Genomic DNA, 18821 nt, shown 5'->3' with positions numbered 1-18821 from the left:
GTTTCAGTGTTGTGTGTGATGTACAGAGTCAAGTTTCAGTGTTGTGTATGGTGTACACAGTCTTGTTTCAGTGTTGTGTGTAGTGTACGCAGTCATGTTCAGTGTTGTGTGTGATGTACAGAGTCAAGTTTCAGTGTTGTGTATGGTGTACACAGTCATGTTTCAGTGTTGTGTGTGGTGCACACCGTCATGTTTCAGGGTTATGTGTGGTGTACAGAGTCAAGTTTCAGTGTTGTGTGTGATGTACAGAGTCAAGTTTCAGTGTTGTGTGTGATGTACAGAGTCAAGTTTCAGTGTTGTGTGTGGTATACAAAGTCAAGTTTCAGTGTTGTGTATGGTGTACACAGTCGTGTTTCAGTGTTGTGTGTAGTGTACGCAGTCATGTATCTTAAATTTTGTTGTTTGTCACAAGGAAGGTGTCATAGAGCTTGTTGTGTGTCATAAAGTGTCATATCTCATATGTCACAAGGAAGGAGTCATGTTGTTAAGTTACAAGGAAGATGCATGCATAAGTTTTGTGTTGTGGCGTATGGGTGCCATAACCTGGTGCTTCTCAGAAGGGGGTTTGGGAGGAGGGGTGTGTCATAATGATCGTGGTGTGTCACTTGGGAAAATATCATTGCGGTCTATTGTTTGCCCCAAGGTGTCATAAGACATGTTTTGTTTGTCATGGGGTATCATGTCTTCTCCCATCTCTTATAAGAGAGGGTTGGAAGATGGGGTGACCATGATCCTATATAAAAAAGAAGACCAGTCTCTCTCTCTCTCTCTCTCTCTCTCTCTCTCTCTCTCTCTCTCTCTGCCCCCATCATGGTCATGTCACCAGCAGCAGGTGCACCACCACCACCGCCACCAACGGATCAATACCCCCGGCAACACATGAAGGACGGCCTCACCCGCCAGAAATTAAATTTTCTGTTATTGGAAGCCAATGGAGAGGGCCAGGGCCTGTGTGTGTGTGTGAGAGAGAGAGAGAGAGAGAGAGAGAGAGAGAGAGAGAGAGAGAGAAGCAAGGGCCCGTAAGTCCACTACGTTCCATCTGTAAAAACCCCCCCTCTCCCCCTTCAACAAAACACGTATCCTGAAATCCTCCTCCTTTCCTTCCTTCCCCTTCCACAGCCTTCCCACCCACACCCTGGGAGGCTGTCTGACTCTCCCACCTCCCATGACACGCTGCTCACACATTCCTCCCACGTTAAACACACCCCACGTGCCGTCCAGTGTACTCTCCCTCCACAATATAACCCTATAACCCTGACCTCTCTCTAGCACCATACCACACTCTGTATATATACCTTATATATATATATATATATATATATATATATATATATATATATATATATATATATATATATATATATATATAAGGTATGTCAAGTGGGGTTGTGGAGTCGGTTTTAGAATGTGACCTTTCTTCATCCGTTCTTGGCACTGCCTCTCCAATACGGGATATATATATATATATATATATATATATATATATATATATATATATATATATATATATATTGCAGCAGGTCACAGTGGTGGACACGATCTACTACTTGTTAATAACCACGAAGAAAATGAAACACTTGGTAAATTATCGTGTTTCATTTACCTCCTGCTTATCAGCATGTATTGTGTGAAATAACATAGGATGATATTTTCTAAAGAGATACTATGTAAAACATTTCATATGAATATGGCATATTTTGTAAAACCTTGATATAAGATACTTTGTTATATAATCATTATATGATATAATTGAGTCATGGATATATCTGCATCCTCTGCATAGTTACAGTAAAGCTCTAACATGATAGACTCTGTCTCCATATAACATAATGTCATTATGGCAAGTAATACGATATATACTCTTACTCTCATATAATATATTTTGTAGACGAATAACTTGACATACTTGTTATGCACTTATATTTAGGCATGAACACAAAGAGTGATGGAACTTTTTTTTGATATATTTGACAGATTGGAGTCCCTGAACTGATCCCAGTGGCACTTTCCTTGGTACGTCTACTTGTCTAAGGTAAATATTCCAATTTCCTAACCAAAGTTCAGCTCCATCGATTCCATGTGAAGAACTGTGTGTGTGTGTGTTTGGGTAATCATTGATGTGAGACTGGAGCGAATGCTCTCCAGAACTGATTAGTAATCTTTTTAATGCTAATTCAAAGTAATCAGTCATTTGCTTTTGATCAGTCACTTACTTCTAATCAGTCACTTGCTTCTGATCTGTCACTTGCTTCTAATCAGTCACTTGCTTCTAATCAGTCACTTGCTTCTAAACAGTCACTTCCTTCTAATCAGTCACTTGCTTCTAATCAGTCACATCCTTCTAATCAGTCACATCCTTCTAATCAGTCACATCCTTCTAATCAGTCACTTCCTTCTAATCAGTCACTTGCTTCTAAGATAAAGTCATGCACCAGATTAGTCCGACATCAACGACTTACTTAAGGACTTTAGAAAGTGTACGATATTGTGTGGGATAATGGTCTCCATAAGACTGTCAGCTGCGGATGTGAAACCAATTGAGCAAAAACAGGTTTTTTTTTTATTCTATTTGAGTAGGAAAATATTACCCATTTCGAACATCAGTGTAACGTTGGTAGATTTTCGAAACGTGTGGACATTTTCCCTGTAGGAAGAGCCACTTTTGGAAAGCAGTCGTAGACTTGACTATTGTATTTTTAGCTTTTTTTTGTCACTATTCTTCATAAAAACTTTTCAGAACCCGCCATTCCATTTCCTTTCATTCTATTTAATGTGGACAGCTAACAATGGGACTGAAGCTGGTACGAGAGTTATATACTTAATGGTATATATATATATATATATATATATATATATATATATATATATATATATATATATTTATATATATATATATATATATATATATATATATATATATATATATATATATATATATATATATATATATTCTTTCTTTTTCTTTCATGCTATTCGCCATTTCCGCAATAGCGAGGTAGCGTTAAGAACAGAGGACTGGGCCTTTGAGGGAATATCCTCACCTGGCCCCCTTCTCTGTTCCTTCTTTTGGAAAATTAAAAAAAAAAAACGAGAGGGGAGGATATATATATATATATATATATATATTTTTTTTTTTTTTTTTTTTTTTTTTTTATACTTTGTCGCTGTCTCCCGCGTTTGCGAGGTAGCGCAAGGAAACAGACGAAAGAAATGGCCCAACCCCCCCCCCCCCCCATACACATGTACATACACACGTCCACACACGCAAATATACATACCTACACAGCTTTCCATGGTTTACCCCAGACGCTTCACATGCCTTGCTTCAATCCACTGACAGCACGTCAACCCCTGTATACCACATGACTCCAATTCACTCTATTTCTTGCCCTCCTTTCACCCTCCTGCATGTTCAGGCCCCGATCACACAAAATCTTTTTCACTCCATCTTTCCACCTCCAATTTGGTCTCCCTCTTCTCCTCGTTCCCTCCACCTCCGACACATATATCCTCTTGGTCAATCTTTCCTCACTCATTCTCTCCATGTGCCCAAACCATTTCAAAACACCCTCTTCTGCTCTCTCAACCACGCTCTTTTTATTTCCACACATCTCTCTTACCCTTACGTTACTTACTCGATCAAACCACCTCACACCACACATTGTCCTCAAACATCTCATTTCCAGCACATCCATCCTCCTGCGCACATCTCTATCCATAGCCCACGCCTCGCAACCATACAGCATTGTTGGAACCACTATTCCCTCAAACATACCCATTTTTGCTTTCCGAGATAATGTTCTCGACTTCCACACATTTTTCAAGGCTCCCAAAATTTTCGCCCCCTCCCCCACCCTATGATCCACTTCCGCTTCCATGGTTCCATCCGCTGACAGATCCACTCCCAGATATCTAAAACACTTCACTTCCTCCAGTTTTTCTCCATTCAAACTCACCTCCCAATTGACTTGACCCTCACCCCTACTGTACCTAATAACCTTGCTCTTATTCACATTTACTCTCAACTTTCTTCTTCCACACACTTTACCAAACTCAGTCACCAGCTTCTGCAGTTTCTCACATGAATCAGCCACCAGCGCTGTATCATCAGCGAACAACAATTGACTCACTTCCCAAGCTCTCTCATCCCCAACAGACTTCATACTTGCCCCTCTTTCCAGGACTCTTGCATTTACCTCCTTTACAACCCCATCCATAAACAAATTAAACAACCATGGAGACATCACACACCCCTGCCGCAAACCTACATTCACTGAGAACCAATCACTTTCCTCTCTTCCTACACGTACACATGCCTTACATCCTCGATAAAAACTTTTCACTGCTTCTAACAACTTGCCTCCCACACCATATATTCTTAATACCTTCCACAGGGCATCTCTATCAACTCTATCATATGCCTTCTCCAGATCCATAAATGCTACATACAAATCCATTTGCTTTTCTAAGTATTTCTCACATACATTCTTCAAAGCAAACACCTGATCCACACATCCTCTACCACTTCTGAAACCGCACTGCTCTTCCCCAATCTGATGCTCTGTACATGCCTTCACCCTCTCAATCAATACCCTCCCATATAATTTACCAGGAATACTCAACAAACTTATACCTCTGTAATTTGAGCACTCACTCTTATCCCCTTTGCCTTTGTACAATGGCACTATGCACGCATTCCGCCAATCCTCAGGCACCTCACCATGAGTCATACATACATTAAATAACCTTACCAACCAGTCAACAATACAGTCACCCCCTTTCTTAATAAATTCCACTGCAATACCATCCAAACCTGCTGCCTTGCCGGCTTTCATCTTCCGCAAAGCTTTTACTACCTCTTCTCTGTTTACCAAATCATTTTCCCTAACCCTCTCACTTTGCACACCACCTCGACCAAAACACCCTATATCTGCCACTCTGTCATCAGACACATTCAACAAACCTTCAAAATACTCATTCCATCTCCTTCTCACATCACCGCTACTTGTTATCACCTCCCCATTTACGCCCTTCACTGAAGTTCCCATTTGCTCCCTTGTCTTACGCACCCTATTTACCTCCTTCCAGAACATCTTTTTATTCTCCCTAAAATTTACTGATAGTCTCTCACCCCAACTCTCATTTGCCCTTTTTTTCACCTCTTGCACCTTTCTCTTGACCTCCTGTCTCTTTCTTTTATACTTCTCCCACTCAATTGCATTTTTTTCCCTGCAAAAATCGTCCAAATGCCTCTCTCTTCTCTTTCACTAATACTCTTACTTCTTCATCCCACCACACACTACCCTTTCTAAACAGCCCACCTCCCACTCTTCTCATGCCACAAGCATCTTTTGCGCAATCCATCACTGATTCCCTAAATACATCCCATTCCTCCCCGACTCCCCTTACTTCCATTGTTCTCACCTTTTTCCATTCTGTACACATATATATATATATATATATATATATATATATATATATATATATATATATATATATATATATATATATATATATATTTGTATAAACGCCCATGCACGCACTTATACATACATGTACATATCAAGATATACACACATATACATACACATACACAGACATATACATATATACAAATATGTACATATTCATACTTGCTTGCCTTCATCCGTTCCCGTCGCTACCCCGCCCCACAGAAAAGAGCAATGCTTCCCCCCAGCTTCAGGGAGGTAGCGCCAGGAAAACAGACATAAAAGGCCACATTCGTTCACACTCAGCCTCTAGCTGTCGTGTGTAATGCACCGAAACAACAGTTCCCTATTCCACATCCAGGCTCCACACAACTTTCCATGGTTTACCCCAGACGCTTCACATGCCCTGGTTCAGTCCATTGATAGCACGTCGACCCCAGTATACCACATCGTTCCAATTCACTCTATTCCATGCACGCCTTCCTCACCAGATCCAAGCCTTGATAAAAGGCCACCAAAGGCCACCTTTCTAGATTTACATCATCACACACTCATGGTACTCTTTCCGTCCGATACCTGTGACCACATATTGTAACTCTGCAACAGTCGGCCTTGAAGTCTATCTGAAACCCAACGCTGGTCCGCTTCATGTAAAACATTTTTATGGAATCATTTTTCTCTCTCTCTCTCTCTCTCTCTCTCTCTCTCTCTCTCTCTCTCTCTCTCTCTCTCTCTCTCTCTCTCTCTCTCTCGTGCAGAGCTGGGCTAACCTAGCTGGTACACACACAAACACACACACACACAACAGACACACACACATACACACACACACACACACACACACGCACACAAGTTAACCTGTTATCGTTATCACCTCCCAGTTCTGGAATGTTAGTATCACCTTGACTATGTATTTTCAGCCGAGTGACTGCGAACATTCAATAAACCCTTCATTTATCTATTTATTTAGTAATTCATTCATTTATCAATTACACCCACTTTTTTCCCCCTTAAGTAGTAGGAGCCTTCTGCCTGGTTGTCCTCTATCTATCTATGTAGAGTAGACATTGTTGGAGGCCTGTGACACGTCTTTCAGCAGATGACCCCACGTCGCAGACACTGGAAGGGTCATCTGTCATTCTGTTATGCCCATATACTTCCGTGTGCCTGTCCTCCAGCACAGAGCCTCACATTAAAGTGGATCTTCTGTCATGTGCCCTGACCGTTTACGTACGCACGCCCGTGTCGTTGCTCGAAGTAGTGCCTGATTATGAATAGTTTTGGTAATATGATTTATCATGCTAGACTGTACGACCAAGACTTCCCTCTTGTCTCTCTTTTTCGTACCTTAAGAGTCGTCGCTGTCATGATTGTGGGTCGAGTTCCAGAATGACTGACGGAACATTCTCGTCAGCCTGATTGAAATACGCCACTGTGGTTCCCATTGACCCTCAGATTCTACTGCAGTTTCTCGTTGCATCTCTTTCACATTTATTTCTCTCTCTCTCTCTCTCTCTCTCTCTCTCTCTCTCTCTCTCTCTCTCTCTCTCTCTCTCTCTCTCTCTCTCTCTCTCTCTCTCTCTCTCTCTCGGCAGCCGAGCTGACCACTGTTTACGAGGTCGTGTATGAACATTTTTATGAACATTTTAACGTAAAAATGAATGTGGGTTCGATTTATTTTTTACCCCCCCTATATTCGTCGATGCATGTTCGTGTGTGTGTTTTATTCTTTACAGAAAAGTGAGCGAATGAAAAAGTTTAAAAATGGATCTTCGTTCGTTTACAGTTTACAAATATTCCTGATCTACTTCCCTTCTGGGGGAAAAAACAAAAAACATTCGTGTTGGATTTCAAAACGTCTTGACGCGGTTTTATCGAACGTTCCAGATCCTTCACGCCCTTCTTGGTGCTCACTCCGGCAACTCCCTGTTATTCTGGTACCACACCGTAGCTCCTGTCTCTCCTTGCAAGCCTCATCGCTTCCTATGTACCTTCGGAAGAACGAAAATGCTTCAACCCATCTTCCACTTAAGTGCTTCCCTGGAAGGCCACTTGCTTTAGGGAGCACGGCACGTCGCTGTGCCAGACAGAGTGCCTCAGAGGAGGTACATAAGGAAGTTAAACAAGAGCAAACCCTGGATTAAAGAGGAGGCAAGTCGAGGTCATTACTGTGGGCAAGACAGACAGACAGAGACATTCTGTTGAGGAGAGAATAGCTGCCAAGATGAATCTTTTCAATGGCATTTGAGAAAATAAGTCGGTCTCATTCTCATAAGGACAATGAATATTAATGAGCGTCTCTAACTAATAAGAACTTGGAAGGAAAGAGCTGAAACATAATAAACTACGCAGAGAAATCGTAAACTGATCATCATTTTGGGAAGACTGCTCTGGGAGATGCTAGAAGATCGAAGAGAAAAGCAAGACGTTGGTGCTGAATAGTACGAAAAGAAGCAGAATTGTTGCGTAAGGTTAAGAGTACGACCAAAAGAAATAGAGAAAAACATGAGAGGTTTAGGTTCCCACAACTGATAAGACAAAGCGCCCAGGCTATTGTCGCTGATTGGACAGTGAAGATTCCCGGAAAGAGCCACTAGACGGTGGAGGTACCTGGAAAGAGCCCCTGGACGGTGGAGGTACCTGGAAAGAGCCGCTGGACGGTAAAGGTATATGGAAAGAGCCACTGGAGAGTGAGGGTACCTGGAAAGAGCCACTAGACGGTGGAGGTACCTGGAAAGAGCCGCTGGATGGTAAAGGTATATGGAAGGAGCCACTGGAGAGTGAAGGTACCTGGAAAGAGCCACTGCAGAGTGAAGGTACCTGGAAAGAGCCCCTGGACGGTGGAGGTACCTGGAAAGAGCCGCTGGACGGTAAAGGTATATGGAAGGAGCCACTGGAGATTGAAGGTATCTGGAAAGAGCCACTAGACGGAGGGGGTATTTAGGAAGAGTCACTGGATAGTGAGGGGGTAAGAAGAAAGCCACTGGACAGTGAAGGTATCTGGAACGAGCTACTAAACGGTGAGGTGTGTCTGGAAAGAGTTACTGGATGTCTGTTCAGTTCTATAACCTCTACGCGTGGTCTTAGGCCTTCTGTACTGGAGGCGCTACACTGTGGAGGACTGACCGATAAAACAACACTGAGGGAAGCTGGTTCGGTGGTGTTGCACAGCTCTCTTGCTGTGCAGCCCAAAAAGCGGTGAGTGTTTTATCTTGTTGACTGGAAGCAAAATGTTGGATAGTTGTTCCAGTCAGGAGAGTTTATGTGTGTGGAATACAGCAAGCTGGGCATTTCCAGGAATTTCAACCTCTTTTTTTTTATATATGCTAAACTCGTGTTTCTAAATGCTAAATCAGAATGTGGTTAGAGTCGCAAAAATTAAAACGAGTTCAGCGATACGTGATTTTGATTAATTGTATTCCATAAGCAGCTACATAAAAAGCTTTTAAAATGATGATAGAAAGAGAATTATTAAAGTTTTAAAAGGTTAACGAATTTTCTAAAACGTGAGCAATACCAACAGTTCACGTGTCACAGAGGCTAATGAGATTTCTTTGAACTTTATAAGTTTTATCTAGACTTGAAGGTGTAGCCCAGTGTGTGGTGGCTGGAGGATAACCTCAGACTTGAAGCTGTAAGCTAGTGTTAGGTGGCTGGAGGACAACCTCAGACCTGAAGCTGCAGGCTAGCGTTAAGTGATTGGAGGACAACCTCAGACCTGAAGCTGCAGGTTAGCGTTAAGTGATTGGAGGACAACCTCAGACCTGAAGCTTAGCCTGTGGTGCTGAAAGAACAACCTGAAGCTGAAGGAATGTAGTTTAGCAATGACTCCATCAGAATTTGTTGTGTACCTTGCGATGTGGCTCTTTCTGACCCATGTTCTGGCTTCGTAAGCTTGAACTGATGTTGCCCGGTGATGAACACGACTCTATAGAACATTATAATTACACAGTACAAGACCGCCACTGAAAATGATCACATGAAAAGAACCTCCTCGGTACAATTCTAGTTTAAACGCCTTAATTTTGAGTTTGTGATTGTGGGTATGAGTACGTGTGTGTGAGTGTGAGTGTGAGTGTGTGTGCATCAACTGAGCCCTCTTAATAACACTGTGTCACAGAGGTTTGCAACACATTTAGCCCAACTGATTTGTTGTCATTGGTTAGAACCTAATTTTTAAAGTGGACTCTCGTGAACCATTAACCCGTTTTGAGCACGAAGGTGCAAGCCTACAGCACAACGTTACCACACTTGAGCTTGAAGGTACTGACCCTGGGCACGGCAATATGAGTCCTGACCACGATATTAAAAACCTTCAGCGTGACGATATGAACCTTGAGCGCGAAAGTGCGATCATTGAGCCCGACAGTATGAGCTTCAGCACCACGTTACGAACATTGAGCACGATGGTATAAGCCTTGAGCACGACTGTGGGAGCCTTGATTACGTCGGTACGAGCCTTGAGGACGACGGTACGAGCCTTGAGGACAACGGTATGATCCTTGACAGCGAAGGTGCGATCCTTGAGCGCGATGGTATTACCCTTAAGGACGACTGTATGAACCCTGAGCACTACGGTGTGAGCCTTGAGCACGATAATACCACCCTTGAGCACGACGGTACGATCCCCAGAGAATAAAGGAACGACCAATGGGTGTGTTTCTCTGACTTACTTGTACGCCTCAGGTTGTAGGTGAAGCCACGACACCCAGTAGTCATACTGCTCAAGGGTCGTACCGTCATCCTCAAGGGTCGTACCATAGTGATCAATGAGCGTACCGTCGCGCTTAGTGGTGGTACCATCGTGTTCAAAGAGCGTACCGTCGCGCTTAGTGGTGGTACCATCGTGTTCAAAGGGCGTACCGTCGCGCTTAGTGGTGGTACCATCGTGTTCAAAGGGCGTACCGTCGCGCTTAGTGGTGGTACCATCGTGTTCAATGGGCGTACCGTCGCGCTTAGTGGTGGTACCATCGTGTTCAAAGAAGTAAGTCGATACGTGATATGATATTAGTTCCAAGTCTCACGCAATGTGAGCAATAGACAATAGATCTTTTCTCTTTTTATATCGTTTTTTTTTTTTATCCGATAGAATTAATCTTTTATTTGCGTATCGTGAAATATGTCGTCAGTGAAAGAATCCGGGTGTTTTAGGAATCGTCAATGAGCCAGTATCTGTGATCCTAACGTTGCTCTGCGTGGCATGCTGGCTCCATCCATCCAGAGGGAAAAAAGGGAAAAGTTTGTAATGCCATCATAGAACCTTGAGTGATTCTTGAGATACATAGTGATATAAGGATAGGAGGCACTTTGTGGATAGTCTGAGTCTATCCTTCAATGACCTTCTCTCCCCATCTCTTAACCCTGCTCACCCTTATCGCTGATGACTCCACCTACACACTGCAACATGCTCTCTCTCTCCCCACCTTACTATAATACTCCGTCTCTTTCTCGCACTGAACATGCCTCCTTTCTCTCAGTTCAGACCTCCGAAGCATCTGGGTACACTTCGTTAGCGTTAGAGAGCAAAATCTCTTTACATTTCTTTTCTCAATGTCACTTGTTTCACTCTGTTCATTTTCAGAGCACCACAATCACATTCATCCCTGCAATTACATAAACCATAACCTCCACTCGCTTCCGGAAACCCCACACAATCAACGACACAAAACCTGCTTGACACCAGCTCGCGGGATTACACAGATGCCGTAACTGTTTATCTTATAAGCAGTTGTTTTATGTCGAGAGGATTAATCTATATGATGCCATCTTCTGTCCTTAATCAGCAAAGTTATGGAATTCAAAAGAAAAAGTAATTTGCAAGAAAATACAGTGTTCGCATACTTGGGTTTGGCTCTTCCCCCACCTCATTTACCCAAGAGAAGAATCAAAAGTCTTTCTGTCTAACTGTTTTTCCAGACGTCATCCAACTCTAACTCTCCCACTCGGTTCGCCGTGATGTTGCTACCCTCTCCCTGTTCTACAGATACTTGGGTCATTGTTCTTGTAAGATGTCTAAATTTAACACCTGCCAGCAAGACTTGGACCCAAGACCTGCTGCTTCACCAAGTTTCCATGTATAGACCAGCCATACGAGGATTGACCGTTACGATATCCTTTTCTTTCCTTGGAGTGCAAAGCTTTGAAATTCTGCTCCATCATTCTTTCTTCTTTCCCTCTCTATAATCCCTCTTCCTGCCCTTTCAAGAGCCAGAGACCCTCCGAGACACCTGAGGAGCTCTGAATTATTTCTTCATCAGACCCTATTTTCGTTTCCCTCGAGATGGCCCATGACTGGGGCACATCCCGCCCGTGCCATGTCACTCACTGGGAGAATGAATCACATACTTTGGCCTCAGTGTATCGCCTTACGGCGGTAAATCTACACGACCCAGTCTTCTCTCTGAACAAGTTTTCGAACTGCGGTTTGGGCTGCTGGACGAAGCATAGCGGTACGGTAATTGAGGACGACGGACTTAATCTGTGAACACGTCAGTTCTGTCCTTGAGCACGACGCTGCGACTTCTTGAACACGACGATATGACCCTTGAGCACGACGATATGACCCTTGAACACGACGGTATGACCCTTGAGCTCGACGGTATGACCCTTGAGCACGACGGTATGACCCTTGAGCACGACGGTATGACCCTTGAGCACGACGGTATGACCCTTGAGCACGACGGTATAACCCTTGAGCACGACGGAATGACCCTTGAGCACGACGGTATGACCCTTGAACACGACGGTATAACCCTTGAGCACGACGGTATGACCCTTGAACACGACGGTATGACCCTTGAACACGACGGTACGACTCTTGAGCATGCCGGCGTGACCTATGACCTGAACCATAAGGGTTAGGTCAAAGACCTAGCCATGCCATCACACTCGGGGGGGATCTCGTACCTTCGTGCTCAGAGGGTCAAAAAAAAAAAAAAAAAAAAACACGTGACATTTGAGTATTTGAAGCAACACTTTCTGTAAAAGGGAAGAAAAATATCGATAATATTCCTGAGCTGACCAAGATCGCCGAGTTCAAAGTCGTACCGTAGAAACTACTCAATCATTCTCTTGTGGAAAATGCTAATCATGGTTTACCAATCCACACACACACACACACACACACACACACACACATCAAATAATATTCTAATCGAGTGTTTCATTAGCGAGATGAAAGAAAAAAACTGGGACATACCTTTCAATCAGCTTAACGCCGCGTTTTCTAAATTACCCGATCGTTCAACGTGACGAAAATATTACACAGCAATAAGCTTAACCCGGCAGTAATGTGTGAACTTGGATGGTCGGATCTCACTCATCAGCTTGGCTGCGGAATTCTGCACACACACACACACACACACACACACACACACACACACTCTCTCTCTCTCTCTCTCTCTCTCTCTCTCTCTCTCTCTCTCTCTCTCTCTCTCTCTCTCTCTCTCTCTCTCCCTTCCTCTCGCTCTCTCTATCCCTTCCGCTCTCTCTACCTTCCTCTCTCTCTCTCTCCCTTCCGCTCTCTCTCTCTCTCTCTCTCTCTCTCTCTCTCTCTCTCTCTCTCTCTCTCTCTCTCTCTCTCTATCTCTCCCCTTCTTCCCGCCTCTTTTCTGTTTACCTTTTTTTTTTTTTCATACCACGAACTGTGATTTCCCCTGTTGCCTAACCCCTCCCCTCTCCCCCTCCCCTCCCCTCCCCTCCCGCTGTATGGGGAAGTCATTAAGAGACCTGTAATTATGGGGGCAAGAGTTAAGCGCGTAGATTTAAGGTTAATGTGCTCTAAATGAGGTTCTTATGGCGGAGGGAGAGAGAGAGAGAGAGAGATGGTCGGAGGAAGACTGGCTTAAATGTATTTTTTTTTTTTTCGGTTCTTCTGGGGGTTGGGGGGGGTCACTCCTACTTCCGGGGAGGTCACTCTTACATCTAAGGGGGGGTCACTCCAACTTCCGGGGAGGTCACTCCTACTTCGGGGGGGGGGGGGGGGGGGCACTTCTACTTTCTGGGGTCACTCTAACTTCTGGGGAGGTCACTCTTACATCTAAGGGGGGTCACTCCTACTTTCGGGAAGGTCACTCCTACTTCCGGGGGTCACTCCTACTTGGGGAGGGGGGGTCACTTCTACTTTCTGGGGTCACTCCGGCTTCTGTGGGTCACTCCAACTTCTGGGGTCACTCCTACTTCGGGGGGGGGTCACTTCTACTTTCTGGGGTCACTCCGACTTCTGTGGGTCACTCCAACTTCTGGGGTCACTCCTACGTTTGGGGTCACTCCTACTTCTAGGGTTACTCCTGATTCTGGGGGTCACCCCTATTTATGGCGGGGTCACTCCTACTTCTGTGGGTCACTCCCACTTTTGGAGGTCACTCCCACTTTTTTTTGGAGGGGTCACCCCTTACTTTTGGGGTCACTCTTACTTCTAGGGGTCAACGCCTACTTCTAGGGTCACTCCTACCTCTGGGGTCACTCCTGTTTCTCAGGTCACTCCTACTTCTATGGTTCCTCCTACTTATGGGGTCACTCTGACTTATGGGGTTCATTCATGCCTCTGGGGTCACTCCTACCTCCGGGGTCACTCCTACTTCTGGGGTCACTCCTACCTCCGGGGTCACTCCTACCTCCGGGGTCACTCCTACTTCTGGGGTCACTCGTATTCAGGTATCATCAAAGGGAACCATATTTAGAATGTAGCGATAAATTCTTTGAAAGATGTTATTCACCTCTGACCATCCTTCTGTTATACATTATTATACTGTTGTATAAGGTGGTCTGTGTCTGTTGGTCTGTCCCTCTGTCTGTCTGTCTGTCTGGTCTGCACACCTTTCTGTGTGCCTTTTTGTTCTGCTCATCTGTTGTCTTTCCTAAACATCTGTCTGTTTGTTCCACCACATCTGTTAGTCTGTCTTACCCAGGTGTGTATCTGTCCATTTCATCTGTCACTGTATCCAGCACGTCTGTCTAGCACTTCTGTCTGTCTGTTCAGTTCATATATCTATCTTCGCGCACTGCACTTTTATTTGTCTGTCTTGCACATCTGTCTGTATGTCAAATGCATTTGTCTGCATGTCAAATGCATTTGTCTGTATGTCCTTTACATCTCTTCCGTCTGTCGAACATATCTCTCCGTCTGTCCAGACCTGTCTATCTCACCAGAACACATGTATATCTGTCCAGCACATCGACTGAACCAATCAACACATTTCTCTGTCTGTCCAGCACACTTACCTGCCTGTCTTTCACATTTGTTTCTCTGTCCTGTACATCTGTCTATCCATCCAACACATCTCTATATCTGTCCAACACACCTCCCTAACCATCCATCACATTTGTCTGTCAGTCATACACATCTGTGTTCTTGTCCAGTATATTTGTCTGTCCAGTCCGGACAGCTGTGTATCAGTCAAGCTGCTGGTCGCCACACTCTTAGTTTCCAGCAAACTCTCCAGTCCTCCTTACCTTGTCGTGTCTGCACCTTGCCTGTAGGTGTGAGAAGCCTCTCACTCACTCTCACACGGCTTCCTCCTCTCCCTCGCGCGACTCACCTGTTAAAAGAAAGAGCAGCGTCTCAGTACAGCTCTAGTCACTAACCAGAATATGTGTCGAAGTTTCTCTGCCGTTAGAAATGGGGCTGGATGGTTGAATAACAATGGGGAACACTGCCAGGCTAGGGTGAGTTGAGGTAGGTATACAAATGGGTGTAAATATCACTGTGTGTGTCTGTGTGTGTGTGTGTGTGTGTCTGTGTGTGTCTGTGTGTGTGTGTGTGTGTGTGTGTGTGTGTGTGTGGGTAAAGACGGACTCGGCAAATGTGGCTGTTTTTCGATGATTTATCGTTTGTGACGTGTTCATGAAGCAGTAGGAATTGGAAGGAGATGTCAACAACCTCTCTGAGTACGACCGGACGACCCTTGAGCACGAGGGTGTACGACCCTTGAGCACTACGGTATGACCTCTTTGGCGCAAGAGGAGGACGACTCTTGGGTACAACGCGTCGACCAATGAGCACGTTGTATCATTCTTGAACACGAAGGTGCGACCACTGAGCACACGAGCCTTGAGCTCTGCGATGTGACCTTTGAACGACCCGGAGGTATGATAGCCTGATATACGACCTGACCTTTACTGGTCACATTCACCGGTCCTAACGACGTGCTCAAGGGTCGTACCGACGTGCGCGAGGGGTCGCAGCGTCGTACTCAACCACACAACCGTATTTCTTTCAAGCGTTTGACTAGTCGTGAGTGTAGGAAAACCTGACACCCTGAGCATCGAACCCCGGACGACCGTCTTGGAGGACAGCCAGGTAGCCCAGCACCCACCGCCGCCAGGGTTCGATTCTCGGGGTATAATGATAAACAGTTTGCATCAGACATCATGGGCACATTACATGGTCGAGACATTACCGCATTGTCTTTGGGAAGTCGACTAGAAAGCCTTCCTTCCTGGTGTGGAGCGTGAGCGGTAGTATTCCCACACAGCAGAGGAGGATGGATGGGTGGGTGACACAGCAGTGAGGTCCGTGAGTCAGCGAGTGGTTACGGAGGAGGTGGGGATTTAGCTCATCGTGGCCTGGGGGATAGGCTGCCTAGCCGGGGTTCGAGTCTCGGGGTATAGTGGTAAGTAGGAAAGGGCTTTCAGACATTGAGGAAATATATGTATCTATCTGTCTATCTATTCATCTGTCTATCTATCTATCTATCTATCTATCTATCTGTCTATCTATCTATCTATCTGTATATATATATATATATATATATATATATATATATATATATATATATATATATATCTTCCATACTTGAATGCCTTTTCCCGTGTTAGCGAGGTAGCGCCAGGAGCAGACGAAGAAAAGCCGAACTCGCCCACAGTCTCTAGCTGTCATGTGTAATGCACCGAAGCCACAGCTCCCTATCTACAACCAGGCCCCATAGACCTTTCCATGGTTTATCCCGGACGCTTCAGTGGTAACAGTGGAGTTGCTTTATCTGACTGGTAATAGTAGAGTTGCTTTAACTGACAGTTAATAGTAGAGTTGCTTTAACTGACAGTTAATAGTAGAGTTGCTTTATCTGACAGGTAACAGTAGCGTTGCTCTATCTGACAGGTAACAGTAGCGTTGCTTTAACTGACAGTTAATAGTAGAGTTGTCTGTCATAGTCAACTAGTTTTTTAGATCAACATTTACGGTTCTTCTGTGTCAACAGACTAGCGTTGTGGGTTAACATTAACCTTTGATCTAGATCATATTAAACCAGAGTTCTGAATGAACGGAAACGATTGGTCTGAAACAATTAGAATGAAACGAAAATTTAGCGTTTTTTTTCTCTTGTCATGTTTCAAGCAGAATGCATTTCAGGTTAATACGCAGCATTGTCAGTACGCACACATCCACTTGAGCACGACGGTTCGGCCCACGAACACGACAGTAAGACCTTTGAGTACGACAGTTCGACCTTTGAACTGATCCTAGGGCATGATGGCTAGGCCTTTGAGTGACAGACGTTGGGTCAAAGGCCAGGCCATTTTTCTTTTTTGGTCCTTTTTTTTGTCCGCCAAGACGGCCGATGCCTGGAGAAGTAATGAGACGGAAAGTTTGTTTACCAGTAGCGTCCTAGCTACGTCTCTTCCTTGTAGATCACCGGAGTGTTTTACGTCTTCTTATTCTTGTTTCTCCCCTGACGATGTGATCATTACATGAAAGTGCGCTTGGAAATTTATCGTGTATCATTTTCCCCGTGGTTATATATATATATATATATATATATATATATATATATATATATATATATATATATATATATATATATATATATAATTTTATTTTTATTATACTTTTATTATACCGGGGTCGACGTGCTGTCAATGGATTGAGCCACGGCATGTAAAGCGTCTGGGGTAAACCATGGAAAGTTTTGTGGGGCCTGGATGTGGAAAGGGAGCTGTGGTTTCGTTGTATTACACATGACAGCTAGAGACTGAGTGTGAACGAATGTGGCCTTTGTTGTCTTTTCCTAGCGCTACCTCGCGCGCACGGAGGGGGAGGAGGGTGCCATTTCATGTGTGGCGGGGTGGCAGCGAGAATGGATGAAGGCAGTATGTATGAACATGTACATGTGTATATATGTATGCGTCTGTGTATGTATATGTATGTATACGTTGAAATGTATAGGTATGTATATGTGCGTGTGGGCGTTTATGTGTAGACATGTGTATGTGAGTGGGTTGGGCCATTCATTCACCTGCTTCCTTGCGCTACCTCGCTAACGCGGGAGACAGCGACAAAGTATAATGAATAAATGATATATATATATATATATATATATATATATATATATATATATATATATATATATATATATATATACTGCATACGAACGCGGACTTTTCATAGAACGCTTAATGCCCTTCAACAGCAAGGATTCGGACCCGCACCATTTGCGTGATAACTGGGAACCCTACCCGCTCGGCTATGATCGCCCCTAATACTAGTAATCGAATAGTCATTTCCCTTTTAGGGGTGATTATAGCCGAGTGGTTAGCGTTCCTAGCTGCCACGCAAATGGTGAGGGGTTCGAATCTCTGCTCTTGGAGGGCATTATATGTTATATATATATATATATATATATTATTCTATTTTATTATACTTAGTCGCTTTCTCCCGCATTATCGAGGTAGCGCAAGGAAACAGATGATTTAATGGCCCAACCCACCCACGTACACATGTATATACATAAACGCCCACACACGCACATGTATATACCTAGACATTTGAACGGATACATACATATACATTCACAGACATATACATATATACACATGTACATATTCATACTTCCTGCCTTCACCCAATTCGTCGCCACCCCGCCACACATGAAATGGCATCCACCTCCCCGAGTTCGCGCGCGAGGTAGCGCTAGGAAAAGACAACAAAGGCCGCATTCGTTCACACTCAGTCTCTAGCTGTCATGTGTAATACAACGAAACCACAGCTCCCTTTTCACATCCAGGCTCCACAAAACTTTCCATGGTTTACCCCAGACGCTTTACATGCCGTGGCTCAATCCATTGACAGCACGTCGACCCCAGTACACCACGTCGTTCCAATTCACTCTGTTCCTTGCACACCTTTCACCCTCCTGTATGTTCAGGCCCCTATCGCTCAAAATCTTTTTCACTCCATCCTTTCACCCCCAATCTGGTCTCCTACTTCTCCTCGTTCCCTTCACCTCAGACACATACATTCTCTTTGTCAATGTTTCCTCACTCATTCTCTCCATGTGACCAAACCATTTTGATACACCCTCTTCTGCTCTCTCAGCCACGCTCATTTTATTACCACACATCTCTCTTACCCTTTCATTACTTACTCGATCA

At 44.2% G+C, this 18821-nt stretch overlaps 2 protein-coding genes across 2 annotated transcripts in view; one reads left to right on the top strand and one right to left on the bottom strand.

Moving 5' to 3' along the window:
• Positions 1-18821, top strand: part of LOC139746557 (prenylcysteine oxidase 1-like) — a 631496-nt gene that overhangs the window by 90532 nt on the left and 522143 nt on the right. The window contains exon 2 of the mRNA XM_071657914.1: positions 1975-2032. The gene's annotated coding sequence lies outside the window, so the exon portion shown is untranslated. The remainder of the gene's footprint in view (positions 1-1974; positions 2033-18821) is intronic.
• The window catches only part of LOC139746556 (adenylate cyclase type 6-like), a 1154491-nt gene that overhangs the window by 1016555 nt on the left and 119115 nt on the right, over positions 1-18821 (bottom strand).

This window comes from Panulirus ornatus, chromosome 65, assembly GCF_036320965.1.
Source record: "Panulirus ornatus isolate Po-2019 chromosome 65, ASM3632096v1, whole genome shotgun sequence".
Taxonomy (NCBI): Eukaryota; Metazoa; Arthropoda; class Malacostraca; order Decapoda; family Palinuridae; genus Panulirus; species Panulirus ornatus.
Note: the sequence above shows the minus strand (reverse complement) of the source record. Positions and strands in the feature narration are given on the sequence as shown.